The 21,252-nt window shown below is 40.8% G+C and overlaps 1 protein-coding gene and 1 long non-coding RNA gene across 2 annotated transcripts in view; one reads left to right on the forward strand and one right to left on the reverse strand.

Moving 5' to 3' along the window:
- The window catches only part of TMEM108 (transmembrane protein 108), a 371,053-nt gene that overhangs the window by 642 nt on the left and 349,159 nt on the right, over positions 1–21,252 (forward strand). The window contains 1 exon segment of the mRNA XM_078151592.1: positions 9,836–9,940. The gene's annotated coding sequence lies outside the window, so the exon portion shown is untranslated.
- On the reverse strand, positions 1,132–10,239 carry LOC144456385 (uncharacterized). The gene is made up of 2 exons (XR_013485499.1): positions 10,010–10,239; positions 1,132–1,527 (listed from the first exon to the last, which is right to left on the reverse strand). It is a non-coding gene; the product is annotated as an uncharacterized LOC144456385 (long non-coding RNA).

Genomic DNA, 21,252 nt, shown 5'->3' on the forward strand with positions numbered 1-21,252 from the left:
TTAATGCGAGGAGCACGGCTGGGCATGGAGGGATGGAATGTCACTTTTTGGTTGGTTCGCTGCAAAGTGTATGGGGGCTGCTGGTGCTCCGGGGAGACATACAGGCTGGTGGAGGCATGGGATCCAGGACCATGGCAAATGGAGAGAATGCGAGTAATGCTGAATCTGAAGTGTAACTGTGCGGAGAGGGAAGGAAAAAATATGACCGTTTGCTTACCGTAGGTCTGAAAGCCCAGCAGCGATAAACCAAGCCTGATGGAGTGCCCTCAGTCAGTCAACAAGCATTCCTTAAACGCTTACTCTGTGCCGCACAGGGCTTAAGCCCTGGGAATACAAAGAAAAGCAAAAACACGGTCCCTGCCTTCAAGGAACTCACATTCTAATGGGCGAGTTAACATGGAAATAATTGGGTACATGCAGAGAGTATATATACAGTACATAAGACAGCTGCTTCTCATACTTTTACCTACATTGAATCTTGGTGCTGGAAGAGGGGAAGCAGGACACTCATTTTTTTTTTAAGCCACAACAAATAATTGAATATTGGTGCGGCTGAGCTGAAGGAAAGGCTGAGGCTTTAAAAAAAAAAAAGATAAATATGGCAGAAACAGTCACCAGTAAATTGTGGGAAGAAAAATGCCTGCAGTGAACTGCAGAATATTCCACTATTCAGGGATTCTTTTTTTTTGAGAGATTTTGGGGGAGAGCCCGTTAGCTGAGGGTTTTTTTTTCCTGGCACCATATACACTGACAGTCAGGCTGTTGGGGTGGGGTGGGGGTAAGCCAGCATCTGAATTAGGCAGACTCAGACCTCCTTAATCCTCTGAATAGTATGTTTGGAAAAGACTGTTTGGCTTCCACAAGAGGTCACTCAGCAGAGGTCCCTAGAAAGAGCTGAGGGAATGGCTTGTATCAGTTGATACTAAAATTAAGTAGAAAAAACAGGTTGAGAATTGTACCAGTGACACCTTCTTGCTTCTATTCTCCCATTCCCCTAATCTCACAATAGAAGGGACATTCCGTACTGGCTTTCCGATATAAATATATAAAAGTTCTTTGGGGATTCACTTGGTTAACTGGTAGCATTGAGCTCATCTGATAACTTGCTGGATAAGAAGCAGTTCTGCTTACTGATTTTATAAGGATTTTACTCCACTCCTAGACTTTGAGAATAATACAATTGGAACATAATATAGTATGGGAGAGAGGGCAATGAGCACCCTTTCTTCATGACATTGAGACAGTCTGATGCCAGTTCTTTGCTTGTTTCAATCCCCTCCTTCTCATTTTTCTGTCTCTTCTTTGCTCTTTCCTGTAATCTTTTTTTAAATCCAGGAAATAGTTTGATTTCCATTAGACCCAGGATACACTCCCAGTCTCCAAATGCCTACAGTTTCCACGATATCCAGGATTAGGGAAAAATTAGGGGAAAGTAGCACTCTTGATGTTGGTAAGGAGATCAGACCTTATGGCTTTGGGTTTGATGGCACCATTGTCGGGAGCAGGCAACAACTTTTGACTTGGTTTCTGTAGAAGGACAAAAGGGGAATTGAAAAGAACTGATTAGTTGCCATGAAGCTTACCTGGAAAAAAATGGATGTGAAAATATAATTGATTACTAATAAAGCAAAATACAGTTTATTGCCCCAGGTATAGTAAGACAGGACAAATTCTCTTTAAAACTTAACTGATTCAGAATCACTGAATGGTAGAGAAAGAAAGGATCTTAAAGAATATCGCTTTCTAGACTGACCTCTTCATTTTGAAAAGGAGGGATTCAGTAGTGCACACTAGCCAAAGGATTGGCAGCCCTGCATTATTAACCTATGCACTCAGCTATGTGGTTCTTTGACCTACTGAACAAGGTTCTGGTCTCTGGTCCACCAAAGGCTTGCTCTCCAGTGTTGCTTTGAAAGTAGCAATAATGGAAAGGCTTTTCTTTCTGGATTTCTCCCCCATAGGTTGGGGGCAGGAAAGGAGAGATGGAATGCCAGAGATGAGAATCTGCCCTTCCTACTGAATCATTTCCCCTTTGGGAGAGGTTATGTGGCCACTTACATAAAGAAGCTCAGGGGCACCAAGTTGAGAATGGTTCTGAGTCTCTTTTTTAGATGCTACAGGTAGAAGGGGAATACGGTGGAGGAAGTCAATGGAGGAAAATGCTATAGGAAAGTCAAGGAGATGGTAAATCTATTACTTTCTCCTCGGCTGGGGCTTGGAAGAAGGCTCTCTACAGGAAAAGCTGCCTTAGTTATGGCTTAGCCTGTGTTTAATTTAGTTTCTGGCTGTATGAAGGACTTCATACATGAGGCAGGGAGGGTTGGTTCAAATGGCCAGTAGGGTTCCTTTCAATGCTTAGATGCTAATGACTCTGGGAGACTAGCCATTCATTACACAGGAGGCCCCCGGGAAGGTAACTTGTATTGCTTAGAAAGGTTTTAAGCCTTAGCTATGCTAGCAATGTGCTGGAGAGGAAACAAAGCCAGCAACCTAAGCCGCAGCCCTTCCCTAAGTCCTTGGTTCCCCAGTTTCTGAGAAGCCTGTAGGTGTTAGGGTCTGCCTTCCCCACCAGTAGATGGCGCTGCTGTCGCTGGGAATTCCACTAGGAAGTTTAACAGAGTAATTGGCCAGCTGTAGTCCTGCAAGCTGCCCAGTGCAATGTCCGGAAGATTAAAAAGAAAAAAAAAAGCTGTGTCAGCCTTCTGTTGGAAACAGTCACAAGGAGAATGCATCTGAAAGACTGAGCAGCATCTAACAGGTTGAAATAATGGGTGCTATCACAGAAGATGAAAGATTGGTTATTTCATTTGCTGTATCTTTTTTGGGGGGGAGGGAAGGAGTGAGCAAATGATGATTAAATGTTCTTAGCATAGCACTTTGCAATCCTGTGGTTGGTTAATTGACCAGAAGGTTAATATCATTGCAGTGGATTTAATTGCAGTTTTGAATATCTCCTTTGCTTTTGGTTCTTTGCACAACAGCTAATATGCAAATCTGGGCATGTGCCTGAAAATATACTTATGATTGAAAACTCGAGCCTAAGCAAGCATCAGAGGCCTAGGGAAGGCATATAGTGTGTGTATCGTCTGAAAACAGGAAGTAACAATTGGGAAGTGGGTGGAACTTGTGACCTCATCATTGTAGGTATCCTCAGAAAATAGGAGGAAGAAATAGGTTTGTTTCCTTTTTTTGTCATGGAAGGGGGTGGTCCATCTGTTTCTCTGTCCTTCTTTTCTTTTTTGCTGTAAAGCTATTTTTCTTATCCAAGAAATAAACAAGTTGATTGTCCTTGTATTTTAGTATCTTATATTGCCAGGTACATTGAGAAGTAAGTCACACAAGTGTCAGGGACAGGACTTAAACCCCGTTCTTCCTGAATCCATATCTGGCCTTCTATTCACTATACTTGGGGTCTATGAATTTGTTTTGCTAAAAAAAAATTCTGATAATTGAATTTCAATAGAATTGGTTTTCTGTAATTCTATGCATTTTGTTTCTTGCATTTAAAAATATGATTCCATGATGGGATCTAGAGGTTGGATCATGCTTCCAGAGGAGTCCGGTATAAAAAAAAAAGTTAAGAGCCCCTGAATGATACCATAATGCCCTTCGTTAATGGAAAAAGTAGAAAAAAATCCTGCTACTGCAAATATGGAATATGGCATCATTCTACTGCAAGGCTAGCTTCTGTAGGCAGCTGAAAGTCAGTTACAGAGTGCTCCCTTCAAAGTCCCTATAAAATTCCTAATCAGCACCCCAAACACTTGCACTTAAGAAAACTATTAAGGAAGCAATTTGCTCACTTTCTTCTGTTCAGGATAGCAAAAAGTGACCTCAAAGGTCGAGTAATGATTCTTTAACCTCATTAGACAGGAGGAGGCTTTCCAACTCTTGCCTGGTAACAACTCTCTAGATGCCCCATCATTTTGAAAGCATTTGGTAGACATGTTCTTTAGGCAGAAACTGTCTAAGAGTAGCCTCACACTGGTGTGCATTGAAGGGTAGGGTCCATAGAATAGAACTTGTCATAAGTTTGGACCAAGCACAAGGCATGGTTTAGGAGTAATGGTGCCTTTCGTTCATAGCAATAGTTCTCCAGGGCAGTTCATGTCTTTGACTCAGCAGTGTCCAGGGCTCATTAGAGGGTTTATTTTTTGTGCCCATCTCAGTGATCTGATTGCTTCTACCAGTGCTAAGGCCAGCACTTAAAACTAGTGAGGTTGTGGGCTCAAAGTGGGCACTGTCACTCTGGCCCCTCTGCCTTTTCCTGCCTTGGCATGATGGACAGAACAATGGATTAGAACTCAGGAAGATCTGAATTCACGTCCCACCTCAGACAATTCCTCTGTTATTTAACCTCTTTCAGACTTAAGTCTCTCTTCTGTGCCTCCTGCTGATGGTTGTTATGAGGATCAAATGAACTAAGTATTATGTTAATGTGAGCAATTATTATTAGTAATAAGATCATTGATCTAGACCTTGATGTGACCTTGAGGTCCAATCCCCTTGTTTTACAGAAGAGGAAACTGAAGCCCGAGGACTGGGGTGGTCTATCCGAAGTCATATGAGTAGTAACTACCTGAGCTGGAATCTGAATCTGGGTCTTTCACCAAATTCAAAACCTTTTCTAATTGTCTCTAACTATATGACCTTGGGCATGTCACACTCTTTCCCGGTTCTCAGTTTCCTTATATATAAATTGAAGATATTAGACAAGATGATGTCTCAGGTGTCTTCTAGCTCTAACATTCTGAGGATGTCTCTCTGATTTATCCTGAGGCATTTCTGAGGCCTCCAGGAATTTCTCATTTAGAAGATAACCCTGGGGTAATGAGAGCTTACAATACAGGAGTGTTTAATCCCCTTGGCAGTCTGGTGAAGCTTATTTACCCCTTCTCAGAATAATGTTGTATGAGATAAAATACATAGGATTACAGAATAAACCAATTTTGTAGAAATACAGTTATCAAAACATTTTGTAAAAAACTCACAGATCCCAGATCAAGAATCCTCGGCTTCTCAGCCCTTCGTATGTTTCAGCAGAGAGAAAAAGAAATTAATGCAAAGGGGGCAAAGCATTATTCTGTCCCATACTTGGTGACATTATTTAAATATTTTATTTTTAAAAACTTCAAATAAGCATTTATTTTCTCTCTTTTCTACTTCCCTCTCTCCCAATGGAAAAAGAAAAAAAAAACCCTTATGACAAATATTTACCATCAGGCAAAGCAAATGCCCATATTGGCCATGTCCAAAACTGCCATTCTCAAGATACATTTACAAGTGTCTTCCTTTGGTTAAGCTCATTATCTGGGAAGTTTACCTATATCATTTGCATGATAGGGATCAAGGATGCTGGGAGCCCCTGAAGTAATTTTGATATCCCTCAAGACAATCTCCTAGCTTAAGAAAGGCTTAGCAAACTGGAACTGGAGCTATGAGCTTTCCTTGGACCTGATTCTCCATAGAGAGATTTTTAAAACTAGAAGCTTCCTAAGTATAATTACCTAATTTGTGGGAATTGCTAGGCAACCAGGGATGTGAGCAGTACATTGAGTAAATGGACGGGGTGAATCTCAAGGTGATCTGAAATCTTAGACTCCTAGAATTTTTGAAGGAGAATGGTATCTTCAAGGTCATCTTCATGGGGCTCCTCTATTTCTAGAATTCTTTGATTCAAATGAAGTATATCGAAGGCCTCTGTGAAGTTCTCTTTTGGAAGATGACCCTTCTGAAGGTATGAACATGAATGGTGAAGGCTTTGCGATTTCATCAGTGTGTCAAACTCCCTCCAGTGCAGATTGCAACCCAGCTAGGATTTAGAGGTTAAGTCCTGGGAAGCTGCCTGGAGGGCACAGAGTTTAAATAAGCTGCCCGAAGTCATATAGCTAGTAAATATTGGCTCCCGTTCTGCCACGCTCCTTCTGATGTTATACACATGGGATTAAAATAACTTTTCAATTCTTGACTTCATTTAACTTGTGTTTTTCAGTGGTGGCCTTTTATTTTCATCCCATTTTAGTCTTGACTGTCCTGTTGCTACTGTAATGTGTGTCTGACCACAACCACTTATCCTTTAACTCTTACTCCCCTTCCCCTACTAACCCTGGTCCCTGCCTCATTGCAGCCTCTAGGACTTCAGTCACCTATAACCCATCAGCTCCTTTGTGATCCACTTCCCTCCCTACCCAATGTGGATTCAATTGTCAGCCTCTTTGATGTCCTTGCTAACTCTCTGGAATTCCTCTCCCATTTGTTCTATTTACCTGCCTTTCTATTTCACCATCCTAGGGAAAGCCCATTCTCCTTCACTTTCTCTGATTCTTCTTCCAGGATACTTAGTGATGTTGGGGGTGGGGGGGGAAGTCTTAAAGCCAATCCCAGTACACATCCAAGCTTTTAAGCCTTAGCTAGGACAAATGGCAGCTTCTCAATTAATTTTATTCATTTTTTAGTTTATTTCCTATTGCATTCCCAATGGCAGCTTTCTCACACTCAGGCCATCCTTACTTTGCAAAAGACCTTGCCTTTTCCTTCCCAGAGAAGATGGAGCCCAACTCTCCTATTTCTGTTAATGGTAGTCTGGAAGGCTCAAACCTATTATTTTTGACATATCCTCTTTTGCTTGACCTCTATCTTTCATTCTTTGGAGACGGCGTATTCCATAACTCAAAGCCATGCAATCTCCTTGGAGTCCTCAAGGTCTCCTTACAAGAGTATTGGTGTTGGAGTGATGGCCCTTTGTTTCGGGAAGAAACTACAGAGTTATTAAAAGTTCTGTACAATTCCCCAAAGGCAATCCAGCTCGATTTATTCCTCCTATTTTGTTATGCAGCTTTTTCTTGCTTATCCTGAACACTCAAACCATTGTTAAGTTTTCTTTATTTTACCTCTGTGATCTCTCTTTTCCTCTATCTCTTATCCTATCCTTTGCATTCCCATTGACACTGTGATTTGGGGCCTCATGATACCTCTCCTGGTCTGTTATAGTAATATTCTAACTGCCTCTATTCTCATCCACCTCTAACCCGTCTGACTTAATTTCAAAAGAATAATTGAAATAAAACACAACTAAATTATATTACCCTGCTTAATGGCTCTTGATTGCATCATCGTCATCACAGCTCATAGATACAGAGCTTTAAGGTTTACAAAGTGTTTTATTTGCAATAATCCACTGACCTGAGTAAGCAACCCAGGGGTTGAGCTCTTTATGATTTGACCTCATCCTACCTCTCCACTCTTATCTTTCATTTCTTCTCTTCTTTTCTCAATGTGCATCTTAGCCAGAGAAGAATGTTTTCAATTCCCCAAGCATGCTGCTGGGTTTCTTGCCATTCTACCTTTGTTTTGCTCTTCTTTCCAGAATGCCCGTTCTTTGTCATCCCTCCACCTTGCCCAGCTCCATAGTGAGCATCTTGCTACTGCCATAATAAATGGGTAAGCTGGTTCTGTTTGAACCTAGAGGACAGACCTTGGATTGTGGATGCAGTTTGCAGAGGTGAAGACTTAGGCTCAACATACGGAGGGGGCGGGGGGAACCCTTCTCCACAATTAGAACTGACCAAAAGTGGAATAGGTTGCCTTAGAAGGTAGTGGGTTTACCCTTACTGGAGAGCTTCAAACAGAATCTGGAAGACCACTTGTTCAAATCTGTCCTTAGACACTTTCTGTCGGACCCTAGGCAAGTCATTTAACTTCTGATTGCCTCAGTTTCCTCCATGTAAAATGGGGATGATAATAGCACTTAACCTCACAGGTTTGTTGTGAGGAGAAAGTAAGATACTATTTGTAAAGCACTTAGCACAGTGCCTGGCACATAGTAGGCACTACAGAAATGCTTATTCCCTTTCCCTTTCCTCTCACTTGTCAGGGAAGTGGCAAAGAGGATTCCTGTTTGGGCATTGGCTGGACTAAATTACCTCTGAGATCTCCTGCCTGCTGAGCTTCTGGGATTTCCTACCTAGCTTCCAAAGAGGCTCAGTTCCATGTATCATCTCTTCCATGAAGCCTTCTCTCTTTTTTCCTCCTCACTTCTACCCTGGCCAGAAGTTGTCTCTGCTTCCTCTGAAGTCCCAGAACATTCTGTTTGTACTTCTTATTGTCCTTTTATACCCTGCCTTTTCTTCATTATTTGTATACATCTTCCCTTTTTTGCTTGACTGTAAGGTCCCTGAGAGCAAGAATGAGGTTTTATTCTGTTGTATGCTCCTCATGTCTTCTAGCGTGGGGCCTGGCACGTAGCTGAAAACTTGTGGGATCAGTGAATATTGAACCCTCTAGCCCACTTTCCTTATTCTATAGAAGAAAAAACTTAGACCCAGAAGTTGACCATTGACTAGTCTAAATTCACACAAATGATTTAGTAGGATAGTTTTCCCCCTTATCTTGGGTTGTGTTTCTTTTTATATTTTATTCTCAAAAATTTTTCTTTCTTTTTTTTATTCTCAAAATTAAGAGACAACACATTATAATGGAAATAGCACTAGACTCAGAGTGAAAATACTTGTGTTTAAGTCTAGTCTACACTGCTTATTAGCTGTGGCGTATAACTTCTGCTGAAGTATGTAACCTGGGATTTTCTATGTGTAATATTTTCTTAGAGCTTGTGTGAGAACCAAATTAGACAAGGTATCCAAAACACATTTATATGTACATTTATATGCTACTTTTGTAGCAATAGGAAACATGGCATGTGAGATGTTGTCTGTTAGTCTTTGACGATTTCCTTTCATGTAAAACCTTGAAGACAACTTCGCTCTGAGACAGATTCAAGTCCCCTCTTTTCTTTGTAGTTCATCCTTGTTTTCCTGAGTGACTTTAATGAGCATATTTCTTTCAGGGCTGCTTTGAGTAATATTTCTGTACGTGTCTAGGGTTCTCTATGGAAAAATGCCCTGCCCTACTAGGAGGTAGGTAGTGGATACATTTTAATTTAGGCTAATATAAGCCATTGAAGTCTAGAATAATTGTAATGAATAATTAATAATTCATTGAAGAATAACTTTGCATCAAAATTCCTTAATGTTTTTAAACCTGGTTTTCTCACTTTTAGTACCATTAGCTCCTTCCGTAATGACTGGAAATGACTTCCCAACTAGACTTCTTGACCAGAGTGAGCACCTTCTCTCTTCAAGTTTGTATCTATGTTGGTATCAGACTGGGCTGTATTCTTGCCTCAGCAAAGGAATAAAGATACTCACTTCTAAGGGTTTTCAAATTAGTTAGTATTTGGAAAACAGTTGTGAATGAATGAAGAAATGAAATAGATGTGGATTCTGTGAGGTTCAGTATTCTTCCAGTCCTTCATTGGATTCCTGCTGAGAACAGCTCATCCACACTTCCTCATTCTATATAATTCTTATCAAGACTCTTACACAGAATAACTTTCCCCATGTGCTAGGAGTTTTTATTATTTCATGAATAGCAGTACAAGCATTGAGCTTTCCATCATTAAACCTCCCCTATTCCTGATACGTGCCTGCCTTGCCTCTTTTTTCCAGGCCTACAGAGCATAAATGATACTGTCTCTTTGTTTGTAAATCAGTAGGTTGAACCAGGTGAACTCTGTGGTTCTTTCCAGGTCTGAACTTTTATGATATCCTATCTTGTCCCCAGACTAAATATATTCTGGAAATTTTGGCCACTTGGGGATTATTTGTGACAACCTTCCATGACACTTGTGTCCAGACATAACATACCCTTTTAACATTTGTACTTGGAAGTGCCCCGAGTATCAAATTGTTCTGCATGGTAGATAGCTCATGTTGTGTATGTGCCATGAGTAGAATAGGTGGGTTGCTTCCTTGACTAGTCATTCCTTTTTGTTTTCTAGCATCTGGTTCAGCATGCAAGAAGAAGCAAGGAGTGAGGACAAGCAGAGCTAATGGGCCATGAGGATGTAAGCGTGTTTGAAGGCTACCTTACATACCACTCCAGGGTAAGGCCAACAAATAAAAAACAACAAAAAAAACAAAACCCAAATAATCTTTGCCATTGTTTCTCCTACCTTCTTGGTGGTGGATGGCCATTGCCTCTCAGTAATTCCTTTGCACTGGTGTTCCCCAGATGACAGAATAATCTGGCAGTTATTGAGTTTTGATGGTCCTGAATAATGGTGCATTGGGTAATTTCTTATATATCCTACACATCAGTAAGCATTAGCAGAAACACATGACCCAAGAAAGTCATGGTGTGACATCTGGTCTCACCCATCATCAAAAATTGCCTTTTATTAACCAACATATTTAGAATGTAGATGGGCAATAGAACAGAAACTTGACGTGGGTTCCCACTGGGAGGGGTGGAAGGGACATGAGGGAGTGACTGGGTCATGCCTTAGGGGATTTCCAGAGAATTACAAAGACTGAGCAGAGTTTGCTTATTACCACTTCCCCATCTTCCAAGTTTCACCACCCTGCCACCACCTCTGCAGCACAGAATCAGCAATCTGGCCCGCATTAATCACTTTATATAACTTGCCAAATGAACAACAGACATTCCAGGATTGGTGGCAGTACTGTTAGTCCTACATCAGTATTTGTGTCGGTTCAACTGTCTCCTAGGTTGGTAGAGAAGAATTTTCTAACTCTTCTTCCATGTTCATGATTTGGTTTATTCTACTGTACCCATTGAGGTCTCATGAGAAAAAGAGGAAGGGCCCCACATGTGGGATGGACCCCTTGAGGCAAACTTTGGGGATGACATGGACAAGAGTGGCACAGGATGGGCAGGTCTGGAGGGATTGCACTCTGAATTATTTTAGGGAAGATCCATATTGATGAGCTGGCATATCTATTAGAGCGTATTCACAGTCCCTAGTGAAGAGTTGTCTGCACTAAAAGCTGTGGGGTTTTTGTTGACGATTACTTAGACCTGTGGGAGGATTTCATTACCTCCTCTCATCCTTCCTTTGAATGCTGGCAAAAATACAGATGGGGAGTAGTGGAGGAAGAGGCAACATCTGTTTGAGAGCTTCAGCTCCTATGGCTTAGGTGCAAAACTGACTCCTTGAAGAGAAAATTGGAAATTCATAAAAAAAAAACTCAGGAGAGTGCCTCTTTTCATGATTAGCAATGGGGAAGAGAGGGAAGTGAGACATTCATTTAGTCAAGACATCAGCTCATACAGCCTTGTTGGAGGCACTAGTGAGGCAGCACCTGGGCCAAATCTAGCTCCCCATCCTGTGGCTGAGAAGGAGAGTGCCGATGGAGAGTACTGTTCAGAACTGCACGCACTGGCTTGGAGCTTGGTAATGAAGAAAACTCGCCAAACTAGAAAGACAATGAGGAGCTCGGGGTCTCTGGAGAGTCCCACAAATGTGCTTCATTACAGCTTTGGGTAGAAGTGCACGTGTTCAGTAAACTCCCAGCTGCAGAACTCCACAAGCAGTGAAGAGTCAAGGCTGGCGGTGTGGATTGAGACAAATCATAGCTGAGTGCCTGGGAGCTTGCTAAAGAAAGGACCCAGCCTTTGCCAGCTTTTGGCATGAAAGTTGGGCATGATCGCTCTCTGTTTTTTTTTTTTTCCCGGGTGGCTCTCCTTTATCTTGGAGTTTTAAAAATAACCAAGAATTACAGAGTATCAGACACGAATGCTAAGACTGATACTCTTTATCTGTTCAAATTCATTACAGTGCTCTCTTTGTGGGAGTGTTTGGTAGAGGGAGGCCATTCCCAAGTCACCATAGCGTAGGTCTGATCCTTGTCAAATAGGGAAAAAATGCTGCAGAAGCCTTCAGGAGGTATTGCTTAAGACACTACAGGTGGTCATGTAGCATGGGGCCTGATTATTGTCAAACAGGAAAAAACTGCAGGGGCCCTTGAGAAGTGGGTGCTTGAGACCCTACAGGTGATTCAGTAGTCTCCTGCTGAGCACTGGGTAGGAAAGATTATAGTCCTGGCCCTGGGGTGATATATAATTGTATGGGAATGATCTAACCCCACTTAGTGCTTCAGTTACCCATCTGTAAAATGGGCACAGGAACATCTACTTGAGGTCATAACTAGTAGTAATAGTACCTATGTGTTAGCGTATTGTATACATAGCAACTAATATAGTATTGTAACTAGTATACATAGTAACTAATACTCATCTAGCAAGCTTTTTAAGCTGCTAAGAAATAAGGTCTGTTAACTCCCATTTTCAAGAACATGATGGGTTAGGATAATCCTTTAGTCATTTGCAGTGGCATCTGCTGAGGAGATTGGGAGATAGAGGAGAGGAAGGTGCCACTCATTAGGAGTGTTGCAGAGGTGTTAGGCTGCATTGTGTTTTAAAACCAAGTCAATATGTGACCCATAGATGTCCTTCGGTATGGATCAGTGGCCCCCATTTTGATTTGAATTTGACATGGCTGTTATAGAGGGTTTTCCTGTTCAGGTACAAGTTAGACTAGATGGTCTCTGAATCGTTCAGCTGAGATCATTGATTCTGTGATTCAGTTCTTGTGACATTTAAACAAAACATAGCTTCATTTTAAAACAAACATGGTGGGATGTAGCTGTGTGATGCTATTCACCATTTGCGTTTTAGTCCATTATTTAACAGCTATTTAGCAAAAGCTGCTTTGTCATATTTAAAGAATGAATGCTGTGTATCTTGAGAAAATCTGACACATGTGCTGGAGAAAGGGCCAGTACTGAAAAGAACTTTTCTTTTAGTTAGAGGATCAAGACCTAATTTTTCACATTTTAACACAACTCCTGGTGGCCAGGCTTGTGATCAGGGGCAAGGGGAAGAGGGGCCTCTTTGGTTTTCCAAGTAAGTATACCTTTTTCTGGTGAAACCAAAGGTTTATGGATGGACACGAAACCTGTTCCTGAACAGAATGGCTACAGTGGTGGTTCAGCTTAGATTTTGCACCATCTTTATTCATCAGCCCAGAAATTTTAGAAATGTAGTATGGTTATTGTATAATAGTTTCCTAAATCTTCTCTGACCACTATATAGAGAGAGACATTACATTTGGACCAGTTAGAGAGGATGAACATCTCTTCCTTACCTCATCCTCTCAGTTTTGTGTTTTCGGCAGATTCTGTAGTTTTAATATCCACTTATTAAGGAATTCATGTTTTTCTATTGAGTGACAAACCAGATAGGGCAATGGAAACTTTTCATCTTCTTCTTTGTGGCAGAAGTGCTTGTGAGTGTATTTCTCTCTCTCTCTCTCTTCTCTCTCTCTCTCTCTCTCTCACACACACACACACAAACACACACACACACACACACACAACACACACACCTCAGCTAAGTAAAGAACTCTAAATTCCAAGGTCCTATGGGAGAAATGGTTGAACCAAGTTGAATGGATTTCTTTCAATCCTTTTGGATATTTGGAGAGAAGTTTTGATAAATGCTGTTGCAAGTGGAGTTTTTTCTTTGTAATGAGATTTTTTTTTTTAATAGAATGCAGTGTGGGTATCCCATTTTGTATAAGTCATTCCTGATTTCCTCCTACTTAACCCAGGAAAACTAGTTTGTATTCAATTTAGCTTGTTTGTATTTTGCATTTACTTTACTTTTTTGTAAATGGTATTTTATTTTTTCCAATTACATGTAAGGATAGTTTTCAACATTTATTTTTTAAGTAAGATTTTGAGTTTCAAATTTTTTTTCCTCCCTCCCTTCCTGCCATCTCCCTTCCCAAGATGGCAAGCAATCTGATATAGGTTACACGTGTGCAATCATGTAAACATATTTCCACATTAGTCAGGTTGTGAAAGTGGAGACAAAAACAAAAGGGAAAAGCCACACAAAAAAACAAAAAAGCAAAAAAAGTGAAAATAGCTTGCTTTGATCTGCATCCAGACTCCATAGCTCTTTCTCTGGTTGTGGATAGCATTTTCCATCAGGAGTCTTTTGGAATTGTCTTGGATCATTGTATTGCCAGAAGAGCTAAATCTATCAAAGTTGATCATCATGCAATGTTTGCCTTTACTTTTCTATGTAAATATTCTCACCCTCCTGTAAGCTCCTGTAAACTCCTGGAGGGCTGGACCACTTTTTTTTGTTTTTGTTTTTGTATTCCCATAGGCTGCCATAGTGCCTTGTACATAATAGGTGCTTAATATATGTTTTTTAAAATTTTATTTATTTTATTCTGAACTTAAGAAATAGAACAAGCATTTCCATAATGTAGTAGAATAGAAAAAAGATGATTATACATGAAACTGCAAATCTATTATGTACAACTTTTAAAAATATATAATAAAATTATCATGTAACTTTTTTGCCTTTTTTCTTTCCCTCAACCCTCCCTCCCGATGGCTACCATTAGACACAAATATGTGTGAATACACACATACATACATACATACATTCTATTAATACTTCTGTTTATCAGTTCTTTCTCTGGATGCAGATAGTGCCTTCATATGTTCTTTTATGGTTAATTTGGTTGTTTGTAATAGTTAAAATGACTTAGTCACTCAGAATTATTCAATTTAATTGAAATTTAAATGCTTAATAAGTATTTGTTTACTGGTTGATTTATACCTAAACTTATATTTATGTAAATTTATATTCTATATATGTGGTTACTTAGGAGTTAGCATAGAGCCTTGGTTGAAGAGGAAATCCATCTAGGACAAAGGTTCTTAACCTGAAGTCTGTGGATAAATTTCAAGGGATTAATGAACTTGGATGGGAAGAAATTTACATCTTTACTTTTTACTAACCTGTAGTAAAATATAGCATTTCCTTCAAATATGTGTGTGTGCATATGTGCGTGCATGTGTGTACACACACGTGCACACACACACATATACACACACTTAAAAAAAATTATTCTGAGGAGGAAATCTATAGGCTTCACTGGATTGCCAAAAATATCCAGGCCAAGAAAAGGTTAAGAAGCCCTGATTTTGAAGGATTTCAAGATTTTTTGAGATTTCAAGATGTTTATCTTTTTATAATTCAGTGCTGGAAACTTAGTTGATTTATTTGTCTAAGCATTCTCCCCCCCCCCCTTATTCTATGCCCTCTTAATCATCACAGAAGGAGTTTTTGTGTTGTTTCTTTGATATTTATCTGTTCCTGGTTTGGTGTCTGGTATTTTAATAGAATTTAAATGTAGAGTAACACCTCCTTTATTTGGTACCATTGAAGGGTGTGGTGTTCCAGTGGGAATACATTTTCCAAATAACCAGAACTTATCTTTAAACTCAGCTTTAAAATAATTTTCGAGCAGTTGAGCTGGAAATCTTTTCTACAGTAAATTGCAGATTTTTAATGAGTTCGTGTATTTGCCCTTCTGTTCTTTGTCTCTCATTTTCTTTCTTGTCACTTCTTGCTGCAGTCTGTGGGCTTGCCTTTGGAGGCTACTTCTTCAGTTTTAAATTTGTGTTTTTTAATCTGGAGTCATTTAAGAACCTAGATAATTATACCTGGTAGAATCACACCTTACAAAATAATAGTAAATGGGCTACCAGTGAGAGCCTGAGTGTTTACTGTGAACAAAATGAATGAACTTCAGTGCTAGGACCTGGGAAAATCTACAAAATGGTTCAAATCTGGGCTAAACTTTTTCCGCCAAGCAGGCTCATACATGCCCTTAGCATGGTCTGTGATTGCACCTTTAGGAAGGCAATGGCAATAAAAATGATGAAGACAGAGTAGTGATGATAAACACGAATACAATATTAATTTAGATGGAAGGAGATGCTTAACTTTTTTTCCTGGTAAATATATTTTAATATAATAATTGTGTAATTTTTTGTGTCTTTAACACAAAAATTTAGAGCTACCTTAGAGGTCACCTAGTTCAGTCTCCTCATTTTATACATAAAGAAACACTCAGAGATGTTTACTAACATATATGAGGCCACACAGGTATTAAGTGACTGATCTGAGACTTGAGCTCAAGTTTTCTGATTATATGTCTAGCATTCTTTAAAAAAAAATTTCCCCATTAACAAAAAATTATTTTCTTTACTTTCCACCTTCCTCTCATTGAGAAAAAAAAAAGAAAAAAGAAAAACAAAACCTTGTAACAAATATTCCTGGTTAAGGAAAAACAAATCCCCACATTGGCCATGCCCCAAAATCTCTACCTCATTTTGCTCTCAGAGTCCATCATCTCTATCAGGAGATGAGTTGCCTGCTTCATCATCCATCCTCTGAAACTGTGGTTGGTGGTTTCCTTGGTCAGAATTCTGAAGTCTTTCAAAGTTCTTTGTCTTCACAATGTTGTTATGAATAAATTGTTCTCCTGGTTCTTCTGACTTCACTCTGTATCACTTCATACACATCTTCCCAGGTTTCTCTGAAACTGTCTCCTTCATTTTTTCTGGAATGATCATTTCATTCCACAGTTTGTTCAGCTATTCCCCAATCCACAAACACTGCCTTAATTTTCAGTTCTTTGCCACCAGAAAAAAAAACAACTATCAAAATGTTTGTACATATAGGCCCTCTCCCTCTTTCTTTGACTGATTTGAGGCATAGGCCTAGTAGTGGCATATCTGGGTCACAAGGCCTCCAAAATTCAGTAATTTGGGGGCGGGAGACTTTAGTTCCAAACTGCTTTGCACAATAGCAGCTCTAATCTACAGCTTCACCAGCAGTGCATTCATTCATATGCCTGCCAAATCTGGCCCTCTTCCCACTATTTCTATCTCATGCACCCTTGTGTTTCCTTTCAAGGGGATCTTACCTTAAAACAGAGTCCTGTGTGTGAGGGTAGCCCACCTTTTAACCAGTGCATTGTCTGCTCAGTTCTCTTTTTGCTTATTGGTTCTTGGCTGTGTGTCATATCTCTGAGGTTTTAAAACAATTGAAATATTTTATATGTGTGTATCTACTTATGCAGAGACATAGTGTATTGTTTTGTAGAAGAGATGTGGGTTTAATTCCCCCCCCCAATGGCACAGATCTGAGTGTGTGACCCTGGGCAAATCACTTGATCCCTCAATGCCCCAGGAACCTGCAGCCTTGAGGCCTTCTTGATCCTCACTTTTGGGATTCAGTCAAAAGGCCTCGTTTAAGGGTCTAGAGTGGCCTCAAGGCTGTAGGTTCCTCCCCCCTGGACTAGAAGTTGCAGACAGTTCCCAGTCTGCATTGGGAGAAGGAGTTTCCTTACTGGGAGTTCTCTGCACTGATGAAATCATAGCTCTGAGACATCTCCCACCTTCATAAACAATGCTCATGGAAGCATTTTCCAGGTGAGCCAAAGAAACCATTTCTCAGGTAACTTCCTGGTATATGCCTCCAATCCATGACCTAGAATTTCTTTCTTCCCAGTTTTTTGGCTTCCCAATCTCCTTGTTTGGCCTATTAATACTGGTGGCATGTACTCCTCACATTAAGATCCCAGATGGTCAGGAGCTGAATTTCCTCCTGGGCCCTGCTTCCTGTGTGAACTTGGCCGCTTAAGGAATTCTGCTTTTTAAACTGCTTAGCTTTCTGTGGCATCTGCCTAGCACAGAGAGCACTATGGACTCCCGGTGAGTACATTGTCTCCAAAATATTTGGTCTTTAATCAGAAGCAACCAAGCTCTCTCTCCTTATTTGGCATCTTCAGGCTCAGTGACCAAGTTTGCTTCTATGAGATGTCTCTCTTGGAATTGCCTGGAGCCTGACAAATGGCCTGAAATAGGCTCAAGAACATTTCCAGGAGTAACTAAGGGCAGTTCCAATCACTTTCCAATTTGATCTTCTAGAAGAATGATATTAATTCCTAGGCCCTGGTGTCTGAGGAGTTAGCCTCTGCAGCAAAAGTATTGCATGGAGGGGTCACCAGCAAAACTCTTAGCCCCTGGGAGAATTTCTACTTAAGCTTGGTTTGTTACTTTCATAGATATTAATTACTTTAGTTACCAAAGGATGATCCCAACTGGTGCAAATGATGCTAGAGGGAGGATTGAAGGTGGAAGAGGTGAGGGGGAAGTGATGCTGAGAGAAACGAACCTATATGTGGAAGTAGAAATTTAAAAAAAAACCAACTGCAGGTGAAGAAAATAATGCCATCAATCTAGGCCTATTTTGAGGAGTTTTATCAAAGGAAGATTGAGTGCAATGAGAAGTGAGAAGAGAGAAAGAGACAGAGGGAGAGACAGAGACAGAGGGAGACAGACATGGACAGAAAGAGAGACAGGGTTTTTTTTGACTGAAGTCATCATTTAGCATAGATTTAAGGGGGGGATGTTAAAGTTGGATCAAGCCTAACCGCTTCATTTTATGGGTGAGGAAATTTCACTGGGTCCCAGAGAGGCTCTGGTTCAAGGTCATACAGCTGCTAAGAGGCACAGCCCTTACCTGAACCTATCCCTCTTCTTTCCTGCCACCCCAGAACACAGATTGGTATATAGAGGGAAAACGTGTAAAGGGCATGGAACATGGAAAGGAGAAATCTGACTCATTGTAGAGGTGGCATAGTCAAAGTTGGGAAAGGGCCTGGGGAAGGAATGTATTTCTGTTTCTTTCTTTGGAATCTGCATTTATACTCATTCTAGTCTGGGACTAGCTTAGACCCCGGAAGAACATGAATATGGCTTCCAAGGAACTCCCACAAGGCTTGGAGTCTGCAGGGCCAGGAGACCAACTGACCACCAGCTGGCAGATCTGTGAACACTAATGCCAATATTTGTTTCAGCTAAGTTTGCAGGAATTATTGACTTGAAAGGAAGCCGCATGCTGTAGCGGATAGATGCTTGGTTGGCCTTCAAGTCAAGAAAACCTGAGTTCAGGTCTCACCTTTGACATTTACTGGCTGTATAACAGTAGGCAAGTAACTTAACCTCTCAGGCTTTCTGAGGCTAAGTTGCAGATAAGTTGCCAACCTGCACTAGCTGAGGGAGTCTGCTGTCTTGGGAATTTGTTATTCCAGTGAGATCAAGGGTCTGATCCTTATCTCTGTCCCACTTACTCATGGAGTTATGCACAGAGATAATGCCATAGACTGGTAGAGACTGAACTATCCTCTCGCTCAGATGCCTTCTGCCTCTGTTTCCTTCACCCATCCCATGCATCACATTACAAAGTAGCCCTGCTTCTTACCAAGGCTATGCCCTCAATCTACTCAAGTGATCCCATTCCTTCCCTGTTCCTCCTACAGACCAACCCTTCTGTCATCGCTACTCTGCCACTTATTTTCAACCTTTCTCTGTCCATTGGTCTATTTCCTTCTGCTTACAAACGTGCCTGTATCTCCTGCATCCTGAAAAACTCCCACACTGGGTCCTTCCATCTTCACTTACTTTCTTCCTATAGCTCTTCTGCCCCCTGTGGCTAAATTCCTTGAAAAGGCCATTTACAAGAAGTGCCTCCACTCTGTATCCCTTCCCTCTCCTCTTATCCCCTTAGAGTATGGCTTCTGACCTTATCATTCCACCCTCTCCAAAGTTACTCATGTTCTCTTAGTTGCCAAAGCCACTGTCCTTTTCTCCATCTTCCTTCTCCTTGTAACCTTTGACATGTTGATCCTGCTATCCTCCTAAATATTCTCCTCTCTCTAGATTTTCAGGACCCTGCTCTCTCCTGATTCTCCTAGCTGCCCACTCCTTTTCAGTCTTGTCTGTTGGATTCTCATCCAGATCATTCCCTCTAACTGTAGATGTTCCACAGGGTTCTGTTCTGAACCCTCTTTTCTTCTCCTTCTGTACCATTTTACTTGGTGATCTCAGATTTAATTATTGTCTGTATGTTGATGATTCTCCAAACTACTTATCCTGGCCCAACAACCTCTCTGCTGACTTCTAATCTTGCATCTCCAACGGCCTTTCAGGCCTCTCCAATCCATCCTCCATTTTAGCCACCAAAGTGACTAAAGCGTAAGTCATGCCCACCCTAAAACAAAACAAAACCAAACAAAAAACCTCCAGTGACTCCGTGTTGTCTTTAGGATCAAGTAGAACACCCTCTACTTGGCATTCACAGTTCTTCATAACCTAGCCCCCTCCTCCCTTTCCAGTCCTCTTAGATCAGGGAATGACGCTGGCCTCCTTCTTGTGCCATGAGCAAGACCCTTGATCTCTTGGCTCTGGGCATTTTGTTTGATTGTCCCCCAGCCTGGAACGGTCTCCTTCATCTCTGCCAACTGGTTACATTGGCTTCCTTTATGTCTCAGCTCAAGTCTCATCCTTTACTGTGCCCCTCTGAATAGTAGTGCCTTCCCACTGTTAATTATTTCCTATTTATCCTCTATGTACTTTTCTCTGTGTGTGTTTGTTTGTTTCCTTCCCGGTAGATTACAAGCTCCTTGAGGGCAGGGATTGTTTTTTGCCTCTTTTAATCTCCCCAGTATTTAACACAGTGCTTGGTACATAGTAGGTGTTTAATAAATGTTTTTCGATGGATTGATCAAAGAAAAGGAGATAGCTACTGCCATCTACTTCTGTGTTCTCTCTTTAGAAGGGTAAATACACCTCATATAGCCTAACTTTCAGAGGAGAAGGTTTTGGTGACTGTTTCCTTTTGCAACTATTTCATGCTCCTGGATCTAACACCTACTCATCACTTTTGCCTCTTAAAATCCCTAGGTTCCTTCAACATTTAACCCTTGAGTTTCTTCTAGGAAATCTTTCTGATTCCCCTAAATTGTTAGAGCCCTTTCCTTCAAGTCTTTTCCCACAAACAACATGAGGCACACAGTCTTTTTTTGTTGGGGGGTTGGTATCCCCAATGTCTAGTTCAGTGCCTTAAGTATAGTAGGTACTTTATACCTTCATGTTAAATTGGGTTGTACATATACTTGTTTAATGCTGGGTGTTGGATGGGGGGGTAGGGAGAAAGAGAGGAGAGAGAGAGAGAGACAGAGATGAGAGAGAGAGAGAGAGAGAGAGAGAGGAGAGAGAGAGAGAGAGAGAGAGAGAGAGAGAGAGAGAGAGAGAGAGAGAAGACTCACATGTTCAATAGTAAACATATAAAAAAACCATGAACACATTCTTCTAATTGAGAAAACTGCTCCCATAGAGCGTTAGCAAGTATCCTTTTGGGCTGGAAGCCAGGATATGCGGGCTGAATTCCCTACACATATTCTCAACTTTTCCATCTGTCAAAACATGATTATCTGGGCCACCTGTGTATCCCACAGGAATAATGGTTAGGTGGATGAGTAAATGTTGAAAGACATTTGGAGATCCACTGATGAGTCTTGTTAACAGCCACATTTTTATTCTGATTCAGACAAGAAAGGGAGGTAAATTGGCTTATTACTCCAAAATAAATTTCATCTAAGTGTTGATTTCCTTGGGATTAGGTCCTTATTCAGAGAGCCTTTCCCCACCCCCTTTGGAGAGAGACTGTATCATTTGA

Source organism: Phascolarctos cinereus, unplaced genomic scaffold, assembly GCF_003287225.1.
Source record: "Phascolarctos cinereus isolate Bilbo 61053 unplaced genomic scaffold, phaCin_HiC Scaffold_1;HRSCAF=81, whole genome shotgun sequence".
Lineage (NCBI taxonomy): Eukaryota > Metazoa > Chordata > Mammalia > Diprotodontia > Phascolarctidae > Phascolarctos > Phascolarctos cinereus.